The sequence below is a fragment of the Ailuropoda melanoleuca genome, chromosome 8, assembly GCF_002007445.2.
Source record: "Ailuropoda melanoleuca isolate Jingjing chromosome 8, ASM200744v2, whole genome shotgun sequence".
Taxonomy (NCBI): Eukaryota; Metazoa; Chordata; class Mammalia; order Carnivora; family Ursidae; genus Ailuropoda; species Ailuropoda melanoleuca.
This window is the reverse complement of record NC_048225.1, coordinates 8,799,636-8,814,772: the sequence shown is the minus strand read 5'-3', so window position 1 is coordinate 8,814,772 and position 15,137 is coordinate 8,799,636. Positions and strand designations below refer to the sequence as shown.

General features: G+C 46.2%; 1 long non-coding RNA gene across 1 annotated transcript in view; it reads right to left on the bottom strand.

Moving 5' to 3' along the window:
• Positions 1-15,137, bottom strand: part of LOC105238458 — a 73,546-nt gene that overhangs the window by 11,047 nt on the left and 47,362 nt on the right. The window contains exons 5-8 of the long non-coding RNA XR_004627008.1: positions 14,915-15,044; positions 11,190-11,232; positions 6,407-10,551; positions 304-3,613 (exon numbers count right to left, since the gene is read on the bottom strand). This is a non-coding gene — a long non-coding RNA (uncharacterized LOC105238458). The remainder of the gene's footprint in view (positions 1-303; positions 3,614-6,406; positions 10,552-11,189; positions 11,233-14,914; positions 15,045-15,137) is intronic.

Genomic DNA, 15,137 nt, shown 5'->3' with positions numbered 1-15,137 from the left:
GAGACAATTCACAGCTTGTTTGTGCACTTTTTAACACATCCAAGGTTGAGACATATGAATTTAGATGGTGATTGGCACTCAAGTTTTTCCTGGAAAGCTGTTACCTGTAGAGCGTCTCAATGGTGTTTTAAAAGTAAAGGACTGCGGTATTAAGAAGAAAAACTGAGGGCCTTAATGGGTGCTAGGACCTACACTAGATGATTCCATGGCCCTATCATTGCATCCTAGAAGCAGACCTATGAGGGACATTTTATCGTTCCCATCTTTATGAACAGGACCCAGAGGTCAGAGGTTTGTACTCACTAGTGTTGGAGTTGGCACCATGAAGCTCTGTTCCATTGTGCTACCCATCCTCACACTTTTGACCAGGAGGAAAAGCTGAAGAGCAGCTTCTGAAATAATCTATTGGCATCAGGAACCCTCTAGCAGGCCAGTAGTAAGTCTGAAGTGAGACCTAGAAGCAGGGCAGAGAAGACTCCTATGGAGATTCAGACTCTCCCCAGGGCCTTCCGGATGGGACCGTGGCCCATCGGGCCAAACCACCTAGTAGGCATCTCCTCTGCAAGACATAAAGAAGTGTTAGAGCTGGCCCTGCCCTTGAGGTGGTTCCAGCACAGTTAGGGAGATAGATAGATGCATTGGAAAAGATAAATGATGATAGGCGGTACTGCCAAATGCCACAAAAATGGGCCAGTGTGTGTGCGTAGGGCTCCAGGGGATGGAGAGCTTTCCAGGAAGCTGCGGGCCATCCTCATAGTCCAATTTGCCTTTGCGGAGAGAGTCTCTGAGAGCTGGGAACCGCACTGGCTCTTCTGCACCGTTTGGGTCCTCACAGCAACCTCACAATGCAGGTCGTATCACCCCTGTTATACAGAAACCCTAGATCACACAGTTGGTGAACAGTCAGTCTGGATTTGAACCTCAGTCTGCTTAACCTTCAGACACACCATGTCATCAGTGTATATGTGTGAGTGTGCATGCACACACATGCACACACACACATGCCTAATGTGCTCACATACACACACCTTATCCACTGTCTACAGAGGCAATTATTTTTTGAAATCTTCCATAATCCTTCCTGGGTATTTTATTGTTTGTGAAAGAGAATGGATTTTTTTGGGTGTTCTGTTTTGTTTTGTTCTTTTTAATGAGAAGTCTGGTTAGAAAATAAACAAGTTGTAAAACTTGAGATTTATTCTTTACCTGGCAAGCAGCTTCGTGCAGAAACGGGCCTGCACTGAAAGAATAAATTGGTCCTCAGTGATGGCCTCACCCCCAGGGAATCTGCTCTATTTGGCACTGGGCTGAGGCATGTGGAGAACAGCAGGCTTAATAAATGCCATCCACCAGAGATTCCACCTGGCCACCAAATGCCCCAGGCTTATCTCTTCATTCAGGTAACAGACATATATCTAACACCTATAGGATCCCAGGCATTACAGATCATAAAACAGCTGATGAAAGAGGATGAGTAAAAGTGAATCATTACAGTACTACATAAGATGGGATATAACACAGTCTGGAGAAGCAGCTAATTCTACAGCAGTGGACAGGGCAAAAGAAGGTGTTAAGAAAACTATAAGAAAATTGGAGATATATAACCAAGACTTCTCAAGATTAAAGAAGACCTTCTTTCACAGACAGATTAGGCAGGAGGATTCCTAACAGGGGACACAATAAGAGCAAAATCAGGGAAAACCGCCCATGAGGGTCCAATGAGTATGACGATGAAATTGGAGCAAAGCTGGGGTGGAGGGGAGGTGAGTTGTGGGTCGTACCTGGGGAATGAGTCCTAGACTGATGAGTTGTCATTGTTTTTATTTTTGTTTTTTTTTTAATTCATGCTCTAGCACAGCCTGATTTATTTCAGAATCTGGCTTAATTGATATTTTAATTATACGCTTACACCCTGCAACAATTTCAAATGAGAGCAGGTACATGAAATGAGATAATGTATGCAGAAGCACTTAAGAGAACTGTGAAGTGTTGTACAAAGTACTGTTAGCGCTGTTGGCATTGTTCTAAGATTCCTGAGGCAAAGGATCATTCATTCCTGTATATAGTCATGGACTCCCTGTTATGTGCCCAGCCTAAGCCAGGGTCTCGAAGGGCTGAGGAGAGGAAGGACATGTCGTACTTCCCCAGACACCAATCCACATGGCATGATTGCTCACCACCATCAGCGTGTGAATGTCAGCACTTCCTAGGTACTTAGACCACAGACCCTTCCAGGGTAGGACCCCATAAACCACACAGTGTTGTGTGGCTGAAAGGCAATGGGCTTAGCTCCTCACCCGTACTGTCATCTGGGTGTCCTTGGGGTGCCACAGTCCTTCTCTGGAGCTCAGCATCCTCATCTGGAATATTCAGAGACAATGGTGATGGCCCCACAGCCTTCTCAGCACAAAGAGCCCTAGAGCTGGTGAGTGGTTGAGGCCAAAGTCAAACCCAGCTCCAGTTACTATCAAAGTTAATATTCTTCTGTCATGTGTCTACATGCATTACCAACCACTTTTCCAAAGCAATTCTTTTCCAAAGCACGCTTGTACTCCCACCAGTGAAAAAATGAAATCATCCTAGCTTGGGCCTGACTGGAATTCTGGAAAAAGATTGAGTTGATGGAGTTGGCCTTCGGCAAGCTCATTTTTCTGGGATGAAGACAAATGCCTGACAAGAGAATTCCATCAGGAAGTTAGAGGAAGGCGATACAGCAGGTAATTTAGGCCTGGATTCTGCTGTGTCTCTGCTAAACATGACACCTAGTGACTTAGTGAAAACAAGATACCAGCAACGGGCCCCCTCAGCAGGTAGGTGTGAGCCAAATGGCCCTGTTTGCGAAAACTTCAGTTTGAGTGGAGACTGTCCCTGCTTCCATCAGTGCAGTACTGACCCCACGGCACCTCAGCCTACCTTTGAGTGTTGGCAGCACCGTGGGAATGTGGCTTTTGCTCTGTTGCCTCACATTCCCTAGAGGGCGGTTCTCTTGCAAAGTGGCATCAGGAGTTGCTCTCCCAGGATGCTTTCCTTGCCCCACCCATGTGCTGGGTGCCTCTCCTAGGTGCTTTCATCATGCCCGGTTCTTACAACCTCTGTTAGCTCAGCAGGTGTTCATTCAACACGACGATGTGCTTAGCCCTGTTCTAGGACCTTGTTCTGAAATCTAGACTCTCTCACAACATTTGTATCTCGGTTTTGTAACTGTCTACTGCAAAGATACCAGGTAAATCACTGACTTTAAAAAGGAAATATTCATATGTTTAGCTTAGCTAGAATTCTGCATGTCTTATTTTATTAAAATATCATTGTTTAAAGAAATTTTTGTATCCTAGAGCACTGCACATTGCCAGCAAATATTAGGTATTCAATACATGTTTGCTGAATCACTGAATATTTGGTATTGACGCCTCCGAGGCCATGAGCAGAGTCCAGATTGGAACTGAGTCCTGGAGTGCCCGGACCTCTCTCCTCGTCAGTCCTGTGCCATCTCACCCTGGTGAGGCCAGCACGACCACAGGAGGTGGAGGAAGAGAGGCTGCTTCTGAATTTGGTGGAGGGTCCTCAGTGCTTCAGGCAGGGACATCTTCAAGGAGCCCACTGTGTTAGCCATGGCCTTCCAAGAGAACAGGAGAACAGAGTTCAGTAAACAGATGAACATATGAAGGTGTGGGCAGCAGGGAGGGAGATCTTGGGGAACAGTGCAGTGCTCTGGAGCTAATAAATGGTCTGCACCCTAACCATCCTGACAAGGCAAGGAGCGAGAGAGGTTGCCAGAGCCCAGATACAGAGTGAAGTATGTGGAGAGAATTTCCCGACAGGAGCTTTGACCTTCAAAAGAGCCAGGCAGTTGGACAGTGACAACACCACAGGGAGGCAACCAGGGAAATCAATACCGCAACCTCCCTCTCCTCCCTCTCCCTAATCCCCTCCCCATGCTCCCCAATGGCCGAACTCAACCAGAAGCTAAAAGGTGAGAGAGCCCTTTGAGACAGTCTACACAGGTCAGCCTACTGTGGCTAGAGCAGGTGGAAGGGGGTAAGAGATTACGTCTGGAGGGACAATCAGAAAATACTGAGCACACTGCACGGAAGCAATCCACATGAGAAAGAGTTAACTTTAAATCTGTACCAAACAACCGGGCACAAAAGCAGCAAGATCATGATGGTCCCGGTCAAATAGGATCTTTCCTGCCTCTGACCTCCCTTCTGTGCTCCTGCCAATCCCAGAGAGGACAGAAACTACAGGGGGTCACCATAGCTGAGGGCCAGGAAAGGAGGCACAAAACAGGAAAAGAGAAAGCTGACTGTGCCCCCTTTCCCACTATGGGCTCTTAGCCTGAAGCGAACCTGAGCTGGAGAACGTATTAGAGTAAGCTAGATTGCCGTAACAATATTGGTCATGACCGAAACAGTTAGTGACTCCACACAACAGAAGTTTATTTCTTGCTCATATAATACTATAGGAGAGCTCCAGGTTGGGGTAGTGAAAACGGCAGGAGGCTATGCTCCCCATATTTATTCAGGGACCCTGGCTGATGATCCTGGGGTCACTTCTATCATAGTTAGCTAGAAAGAGAAAGCAGTATGGAACAGCACACAAGGGAAGTCTTTAAGGGACAGGCCTGGAAATGACACACAACCCTTCTACTCACATTCCATTGGCTAGAACTCAGTCATATAACCACTCCCAACTTCAAAGGAGACTGGGAAATGTAGTGCAGCTGGCCTGAACATGTCCATGTGACCAGAACACTTATTATAATGGAAAAAAATGGGGAAAAGGGATTTGAGTGGACAACTGCCAGCCTCTGTTACAGAGAAACTTTAAATCCTGAATTTGGCTATTGCACAGAATCGACATTTAGATTACTGAAAAGGTCTGTTTTCTGATTAAAAGTTACAAAAGAATTTTTATTATTTGATAGTGGTAGAAAGAATCATGAAGTCTGCCCTAGATTTTATCAAAGGAACCAACAAGTCTGAGCCAGACAGCAAGCTTAAACAGGCCTGAACAAGAGTTTTGAAGTTGTTTGCATGTACCCTTTGCTCAGTTGTACCAGTTAATCTGTTACCCTTATGTAATCAGAATGAGTATTATTTTTTCTTTTTACTTCTATGAGAATTTTTTTTAGTTTCTTATAATAAATGTTACTTTTTTAAGATTTTATTTATTTATGTATTTGAGAGAGTGTGTGTATGTGAGTGGGGGGGAGGGGCAGAGGAGGAAGAAGAGGGAAACGGAAAGAATCTACAGCAGGCTCCATGTTCAATGCAGAGCCCGATGTGGGGCTCCATCCCATGACCCTGAGATCACAACCTGAGCCAAAACCAACAGTCAGATGCTTAACCGACTGTGCCACCCAGACACCCCAATAAATGTTACTTTTAAGTGGGGAAAAATATAAAATATACCTCTTTTTTAAAGTCTAGTGAAGTTACCCAATTCTGTTTCCATTCAGTTCTTTGCCAACACCAGTGCCCAGCTGGTGACTTGGTTCAGACTGCTAGAACAAAGTACCATAGATGGGGTGGCTTAAACAACAAGCTTTATTTTTCACAGTTCTGGAGGCTAGAAGTCTAAGATCAGGGTGCGAGGCAGCATGGCCAGCATCTGGTGAGGACCCTTTTCTGGGTTGCAGACTTCTAGCTTCTGATCGTGTCCTCATATGGAGGGAAGAGGACGAAAGAACGCTCTGGGGGCTCCTTTATAAAGGGCACAACTCTCACTCCTGTGGGCTCCACACTTGAGATCTTACCACCTCTCAAAGGCCTCGCCTCTTAATACCATCACACTGAGGGTTAGGATTGCCACATGTGAACTGGAGAGATGGAACAAACACTGAGTCTGTAACAATGCCCAGGAACTTGTTATGCAGAAGGAAGGGATCTGAAGGCAGAAGAACAGAGAATGTGGGCTAAATCAAGAGCTGCCAAGGTGAAGCCATCACAGGCAGGACCCAGCCAGCAACAAAAACGCTTCCATGGCAAATTATAAGATAGCGCTGGCTCAAGATCCAGGTAAAACAGGTCAAGGTGTTTCAAGTAATTGTAGGCTTGTAGATGTCCTTCTGAGAACAAGTCCAGGGGATGGCACGTTAGACTATGTATGACTTAATCCTGCTTACGTCCTAAGTAAATCTCCATACCACTTACATCCTGTCTTCCCACCCCCACCTCCACTATTATTATCATCTGCATGAGACGTCCAAGCTTGAATGGTGGAGCCAGGATTTGAACCCAGGCAGCCACCCTAAGGCTGTAACCACTCCATGGTGAAAATACTGCCATCACCTATGGATGAGATAACACATGTAACGGGCTTACCCTAGCTATATTCATTTGCTAGGACTGCTATTCCAACAAGATACCACAGCTGGGGGGCTTAAACAACAAATTTATTTTCTCACAGTTCTGGAGGCTGGAAGCCTGAAATCAAGGTGTCAGCAGGGTTGGTTCCTTCAGAGGGCTGTGGGGGAAAATCTGTTCCAGATCTTTCTTCTCGGCTTGTAGATGGCCATCTTCCCCGGTGTCTTCACGTCATCTTCCCTCTGCATTTATCTCTGTCCAAATCTCCTCTGCTTTTAAGGACCCTGGTCATGCTGGATTAGAGTCTACCCCAACAACCTCATTTTACCTTAATCACCTCTGTGACACCCCAGTCTCCAAATACAGTCACATTCAGAGGTACTAGGAGGGACTTCAGCAAATGAATTTCAGGGGACACAATTCAGCCCATAACACCAACTAAATGATCATTGCTATTACAATGATCCTGAAACTCAAGGACCCCACAATTTCAACTTGCCTTTCCACCCATCTTTATGTCCCTTACCCCCAACCAGTCACTCTCTCAGGTCACTGTTAACCAAAGCACCTTGAACTTCCCCTCCCCCAGGCTTTTCAGTACTATAATCTACCTGTGATGATACAGACACCAAATCCTCCTCTTACTGCAAGTCTCAGCTCAGGCCCCATTAGCCCTGACTTTTCTCCACCCCAGTCATCTGAAAGGAAGAAAGAAAATTAACAGTTGCACTTACAGTGTGTTTTCACCAGCACAGTATCATTCTATTCTCCCATATTCCTTTGCTCCCTGACAGGTTAGGAAATGGGAGCTCACAGTGGTTAAGTACTGTGGCTGGGGTCACTGTGTGATCAATTCCAAGTCCACCAGTCTCCTTGCCCTGAACTATAGTGATTCTGGCCTGAAGCAGTCATCTGGCAGGTAAGGCTGCAATGCCCTGATGCTAGCTCTTCCTGATCACCTGGAGCTTTTACTTTGAGCTTTTACTAAGACTTTATTATCAATTTTCTATTCACATGTCTTTTTTCTCCAACTATATTTTCAGCATCTTAAGAATAAGAATGAGTTTTTCACTTGGACTGATCCCTTCGTAGTGACAGGTTAGGCTCAGTAGAGACAGTTGATGTTTTAAGGCCAATAACATAAAGACATACTCACTCCTCCAGGGAAGAACACACGCTCCCCAGAGAGATGGGCTCCAGCCGGCAGAACAGAAGTGCCTCTTTGTCCTCCTCCAAACACAGTGGCTTTATGGATTAATTAATTGCAGAGATGTATGTCCAGTGATCCCCTCTCAGCTCCAGGCCCCTCACAGCCCTCATGCGTGGGCAAGGCACCACTAGAGCTCAACTTCTAGTAATGGGGCTGGATATCCACCCTGACACATCTGCCACTGTCCTTTCTGTATTCCCCCTTCCTTTCCTGTCCCCAGTCTCCTCTCTCTCCTTTCTAGGACCTCAAGGTTGCCTGAATCTCTATTACTTAGTGGTTACTGTAACCGGCCACTGCTCTAAGCACTTTATAGTGTAACCACGACATTGAACGAGCAGGACTCAGGAAATGGTGTCATAAAGGTATTTTTACTTTGAATCCCATAGTTCATTTCCACTTCCTCAGTGGGGGTGGCCCTTCGTGCATGAAAACTGAAATAGTCTGCACAGTCCTTTTGGTCACTCAAAGGTAATAAAAAGTCCTGCAGTCACTTTAAAATGCAAACAGTCCCAGTTCAGCACTTACAATGGTCAGATCTCATGCAATAACCAAAATTTGAATCCTGACTTGAAATTAGAATGTTCTCCCCTGTCCATCTGGGCTCTGCCACATGTGGGCTCTTTGCAGTGTGTGTGAGTATTAGGGAGCGAGCATGGGTGGGGCCTATGGTGGCTGTGGAGGGGACCGCTCAAACCTCCTTCGGGAGAACCTGCTGTGAAGAGCAGATGACTGACAGCCCCACTGCCACCCTGGGGACCCTCCACCACATCTGTACCAATGTTGCACTTCCCAGGGTGGCTCCCAACTCAAGGCCAAGTGCAGCAGGGTGCTAGGGCTGGGCCACTCCTGCCAGGGGACTCTTGCAATGGGCAACCTTTCTAGGATACTAGCTGGGGACCAGTGGGGGCCTAGCTAGCCTCACCCAGACTTACTCAGCATTGTGCTACAGGCTGAGAGTCTTCCTACCCACTTCTTCCTTTTTCTGTCTACATCTCCCAAAGCCTCTCTGCCTAATCTTGCTTCTGTCCCCCTTATTCTTCATAGAGTCCTTCACGCACTCACAGACAGTACAGTCTAGTGGTTAAGCACATCCTGTCCACAGTAGGTCGCAATTTGATTGATACTTGATTTGGCTTTTTTCTCTGTTTTGTTGTCTTATCTCTCCTCTCCCCTGGGAACCTCAGTCTCCTCATTTATAGTATGGGGATAATATCAGATCCACTGCACAGGGCCCCTGTGAGAATTACTTATCATCTGCATATCATCTATATGGCTTTGGCTTTGCTGACCTGCACCCTGGTTAACACCCCAGCATGAAAGTCCACCCCTGATTACAACAGCTCAGATTCCTACTCAGCTTCCGGAATCAGAGAGTCATGCTCCTGAAGCAGGAAGCAGCTCAGTGAGGAAATGGTTGTGTTTGCAGCTATCTGAAATACATGCTCTTGAAAAAAAAAAAAAAGTCTCTTATGAACCATAAATGCTACTGGTGATGACACAGAATTAGCATAGGTCCGCCAAATGAGCTAACCAAGCTTATGATGGATTTCTTGCATACCACCAGAGGCTGGCTGAGAAGTCAGTGCACCTCCCCAGGACTTAACCATGTTCCACACTTTGAGAAGGCTCAGCCACTGATTCAGCCCCCAAGGGGTTGGGCTTCCCTAGCCAGAGGAGCTGGTTACCAGCACTTACACCATGTTCCTCTCTCATCAAAGATGATGCTGAATTCCAAGCAGGATCTCCAAGGAAGAAGCAAAGCCTCATGGGGTTTGTGTTCCTGGACCCTCTGGCCTACTGTGGAGACTGTTACATCTATGTGTGAAACCCACAGACCTGCTGGGGGCCTCAGTCTCACTTTACTGCACCCTCCTTGACCCAACCTCTCAGGCCCAGACCTTCCAGGTCCCTGCAACATGTCTAGCATTTGGTCTTCATCTGCACCCTCAATGCCCCAGCCTTGTTCAGGTCTGCCTTGTGGCCCACCTGGACAATGGCAAGAAGCTCCCAATCACAAGCCCCGCCTCTACCTTCATCTGACCTGATGCCTCCTTGACATCAAGGTCCTAGCGATCTTCAGCTCTAACCAAGCTGCCCCCTTCCTTGGAAATCTTCCCCAGACCCCCACTTCCTAGCAACGGGGCAGACTGGTGGCCTCAGGCCAGTCACAGTATACAGACAGGTTTTGTGCAACTGACACTGTTTTCAAAATTTTGAACCAATATTTTAAAATCAGGAGTTGCACATAAAAATTAAGATTTCTGGCTTGTCTCAAACACCAGGAAATCTGGCAAGCCCAAGTGTGATGGTTAATTTTATGTGTTAACTTGACTGGGCTAAGAGATGCCCAGATAGCTGGTTAGACATTATTTCTGGATGCGTCTGTGAGGGTGTTTCCAAAAGAGATTAGCATTTCAGTTGGTAGACTGAGTAAAGACGATCTCCCTCACCAATCTGGGTGGGCACCATCCAATCTGTTGAGAGCCTGACAGAACAAGAAGGTGGAGGATGGGCAAAATCATTCTCCCTGCTTGAGAGACATCCATCTTCTCCCACGCTCAGACATCAATGCTCCTGGTCCTCTGAGTTTCAGACTTAAACTGGGATATACACCATTGCCCCACCCCAGCCCTATTCTTAGGCTTCAGACTCAGACTGAATTATACCACCAGCTTTCGACAGGCTTCTCCGTCTCCATAACACATGAGCCAATTCCTATAATCTCCTCTTGTCTGTATCTATATACATCTCACTGGTTCTCTCCCTTTGGAGAAGCTAAACTAAGAACCCAAGTGCACACGTTTACACAGCAGCTCCTGACCAGAGCTGGGGGTCGCAGCGTCTGCCACTCTGGGGCTTCGTTTGCTTGCTCACACCAAGGCCCTGCAGACAGTGGAGGAGGAGACCTGAGCCAAGAGACTCAAATCCAAATTCTTTGGCCTCCTTCCCTTAATCCTGCTGCAAGCTTTCCTTGAAGCCTCATCTCTCGCTATAGACAGAGTGAGCGTATGACGTATGGTCCAAACTGGGCCACTTCTGAAAGTGAAAAGGGACACCAAAAATAACAAGTGTTCGTTAATCCACAACAGGCATAAACTGGGACTTTTCCTGCAAACCTGGGTGTCTGGTTGCCCAAACCGTGGACCCCAACTTGGGCATCACACAGCCCCATCTCCAGCCAACCCGCATCGTTCATGTATCCTCAATGTGACTGCCTCTGTGCAAGCCGGTGCTTTTGCTCCTTGCTGTCCCCGCTTCTGGGAATATCCTCCCTGATCATCTCAACCTGTCAGGATCCAACAGCCCCTTCAAAGCCCAGGCCAAATGTGACCGCTTCCTTGAAGCATTTCTCACACTTCCTGCCCCGAACTCCTCTCTCATTTTTGAATTTCCAGAGGACTTTGTAAATCTGCTATTATCCTTCCCTGTGTCCCACATTAGAATCACATCATTCACACAGTCAACAAACTTTTAGGAAGCACCGGGGATACAGCGGCGAACATAGCCCAAATTCCTCCCCTCATAGAGTTTATGTTTTACTGCATATGTTGGACTTGCTCATTAGCTTATAAACTTCTCAAGGACAGGAATTGCAGATGGAAGATTTGGTGCCCTGGTCAAGAACATTTGCCACATTTAATTGTAAAAACCTCTCTGCGCCTTATTCTACTCACCTTCTAAAGGGGATTAATACCGTCCTTCTCTTATAGCGGCACCCTGAAGATTAATGAGAAACGAAGTGATAGTATTTGCAAAGTTAAAAACATTTTAGCCATGTAGAATTCTAAAAATAGTAGCTACTCAGCAAAGCAAACTGTGATCAGCATATCCTGCATCACGTCCTTTTAAAATTTCTAACACTTGGGGGGGCGCCTGCCTGGCTCAGTTGGTTAAATGTCTACCGTCCGTTCAGGTCATGATCCCAGGGTCCTGGGATCGAGCCCTGCGTTGGGCTCCCTGCTCAGAGGGGAGCGTGCTTCTCCTTCTCCCTGTGCCTCTGTCCTGGCTGGTGGGTGCTCTCTCTCTCTCTCTCTCCCAGTCTCTCAAATAAATAAAATCGTAAAAAAAAAAAAAGTAAAATTTCTAACACTTGGAAATGGGTATCGTTACTCCCCTTAACAGAGAAGAAATCCAAGGCTTAGAGAAGTTAAGTGATTGGCTGATGAGGCCAACAGGTTAATGGAAGGAGAGCCAGGCTCAAGCCAGGTGTCTGACTCTGGACCCTGAATGCTTTCCATCACACCACACTGAAAATTTACCAGATTCCAGCGTGGTGCAGTTTCTCCTCTTAGGCACAAGACTAAGAGGGCATTGAGAGAAATCTAACCTTAGCATCCCTCTGGGGAGTTCCTTAGCAGAGACTATCTCCACCCTAAATGACAGTGGAAGTGGTAAGCCAGCAGCTGGCATGCAGAGGCCAAGATGTGGCATCACCTGGTCAGCCCTGGGCCTGAAACTGTCTCCTCCCTTTCCCCACATTCCAGCGTCCTCGTGGACATTGGTCCCTTAGCCCTTCCAGGCACCAGGGACCTTCAAAGGTGGTAGAAGGCCTGACTTATGGCTATGACCAGGGACTGATTTCTCTGGGCAGGAGGGCAACACCTGCTGAGACCCCTCTACTCTCCCGTACACACACACACACACAGGCCTCAAGACCTCATTCAGCACAGGGGACGAGCAACACACTGCTCTTAATTCACCTGGTGAAGCTGTGAGAGTCTCTCACCTGGGGGTGCATCCCAGGCCTGAGGTCAGTGCCTGGCTCTCTGCAGGGCCTCTGCTCATTATCAGGAAGGAGCACAAATTGGGTTAAAAAGCCATAGTGCCATGATTCCAGAACCCCCGGTCTGTGAGGCTGTGCTTCCCATGTCAATGAACAGCCAAGCCCCTCTAAATGTCTGCTGGCTTCTATAATTACTTGGGGAAAATGTCATGTTTGCCATGGTGCTATTAGAGAAGCGCACAGGCTAAGATGCAAACAGCTCCACACCAATATAAATATTTTCCATGGCGTCCTTCCAGCTATCTGGTGCACGCACTTCCAGATGATTACGCAGGAGAAAATCAAAGACAGGGATCTTCTGTGATGAAATGCAGTCAGGAGACTGCATCTGAAGACAGTTCCAGTCTGGTGTGAAATCTGGTCTGATCCTTATATTTGAAGCTCTATTTATTCTCTCTTGTTTTAGAATTTGTCACTATCTGATTTGATTACAAAATGAAAACCTGGATGTTTAAGCAGTTTTCACAGAAACACTTAGCAAAGGTTTCACTGGGCCTGGAAAAGGAAAGAAGCAAATCAACATAGGGTAAGTCACTGGGCCTCACTGGGCCTCAGTTGCCCCATCTGTAAAATGGGGGTAAGGTATCAACTGCCCAGAGTGAACCTGACTTTCTTGTACGTCCTTCAAGCTCCGAAATCCAAAATAAATTAGAGGCCTACCATTTCATGCCAAAATAGTCTGCAAATAAATGCCAGCATAGCTCTTGCTGACTCCCGGGTATGTGGTCAGGCCCTGCCCTGACATTTGCAGGACCCAGGGGAAGATTACAAATGGAGGCCCACATGGCATATGTCATACTATTTAAAAGTTATAAATCAAGCTAAAAAATGCTGAATAGAATATGTTTTGTTCTCCTACCTTGACAAATACGCCTTCAAAATGACCTGGAAGGCCAGGATGGACTTAGAATTCTCGACGTCCTCAGTTTCACATCATAACATGACAGTAGGAAGAGCTAACCCCAGCCTCCCTCAGTTCTTCTCACTCCTGCCTCCACCTCATACTGCAAAGGGCCTCACAGTCATGCTCGTGAACAGCCCAGCCCACATGTCCATGCTCTGTGCACACATGTACACACATGCACACATCAGCAGCATAGCCCCGGTCTCTAAAGGAAAGACCTGGAAAAGGGGCCTGGTAATGAGCTTGGGGTTGTTTGAGCAGGAAATCCCAGAGTCCCAGGTACCCATCGAATATTCTAGAAGAGGGAGCCCTTCCCTTAGTGCTACAGACTCCTCACCCTGTGGGGAAGTATCATTCATAGGAGGCCAGAGTGGGGCCAGGGAAAGGACCCCTCTTGTTGATTTACCATTGACAGTGGGCTAATTCCATTAATATATAAAGAACTCCCTCAAATCAATAAGAAAAAAAAATCAGCTGCTCAATTTAAAAAAAAAATGAGTAAATAGGTCATTTAAAAGAATATGAATAGCTCCTAAAGATGAAAAGATATTCAGTGTCCAAGGTTGAAAGTCTGGTAGCACACTGTTGGCTGCGCGTGAGAAGCAGTACTCTCTCATCCACTGCTGGTGGGCAGTGAAGGTGGGGCAATCTCTATGAAGCACAATCTGGCAACAGCTATAGGAATTACAACTGTATGCTCTTTGTCCCAGATATTCTACATCGAGTTATTTAACCTGGAGAAATATTTTAACAAGAAACGATATTCATTGTGACTTTTTTTTTTTTTTGTAATAGCAAAATACTGGAAGCAACCTAAAAGTCAACTGGTACAGAGCTGGTTAGCTTAGCAATGTCCTCCCACAGAAGACGATGGTACAGGGCAGGTCTAGATGAATCAGTACACGGACTAGTCTCCAACATGCGCTGCTAAATGAAAAAAAGAAAGCTGTCCAGAACAGTGGTGGTGTGCTGCTATTTGTATGAAGAAAAAGAGCCCATATACACATATGTTCACTGCGCCAAGACTTTCTGGAAGGATACGTAAGAGACTATTAACAGTGGCTGTATCCAGGGAGGGAATCTGTGTGTCTTGGAGACAACTGTGGGAGGGAGAATTATCCTTTGCTGTATTTCTTTTTGTGCCTTTTAAATTTGTACCATGTGTATGATTTACTTCTTATGAAATATTCAAATGATAAAAAAGAAAAGTTTAGCTTAGCACTCCATCTATACCTTTCTCAATGGTACATATATTTTTCTATCTTATGTCATCATTATTTATATACAAGTTTTGCAAATCTTCCATATTTTAGTTTGAGAGGGTAGAATTCATGCCAAATAATAACTAACATTTTTGAGCATTTATTATCTGCCAAGCCCCATTCTCCATGATTTATATGAATTATATCACTTATTTCTCTATAATGACCTCTGATAATAAGTACCATTATTCTCATTTTACAACTCAGGAAAACTAAGGGTCCAGAAGGAGGTTTAAAACTTTCCTGAGGCCACCTAGCTCTGTGCTAGGAAAGTGGATTCCAAGACTGTTCCATTCCAGCTCTGACTGACTTCAAGGGTCCCTTAGCCACTATGCCTGGCATCTCTCTCGCTCGCTTGCTCACACACACACACACACACACACACACACACCCTGGAATTTAGGAAGATATGGACAAATGAGTGAGTGAATGAGGGAACGCATGATGTACCTGCCACATTCACGGTTGTCCCGCACAGTGTACTTCTAGGTCATGTGCATCCTGTTTCCAGATCTGGGGAGGGCTGGAGAAGGACCGCCCTCCTTATAAACAGCCATAGGTTCCCCTTGCCCACTGCTGCCTGGAGGGAAATACAGAGAAGGAACTGACCAACTGAGGAAGACAAAGAGGTGGGTAGTTTCACACAAGAGAGGATATTTTTTAAGTAAAGGTG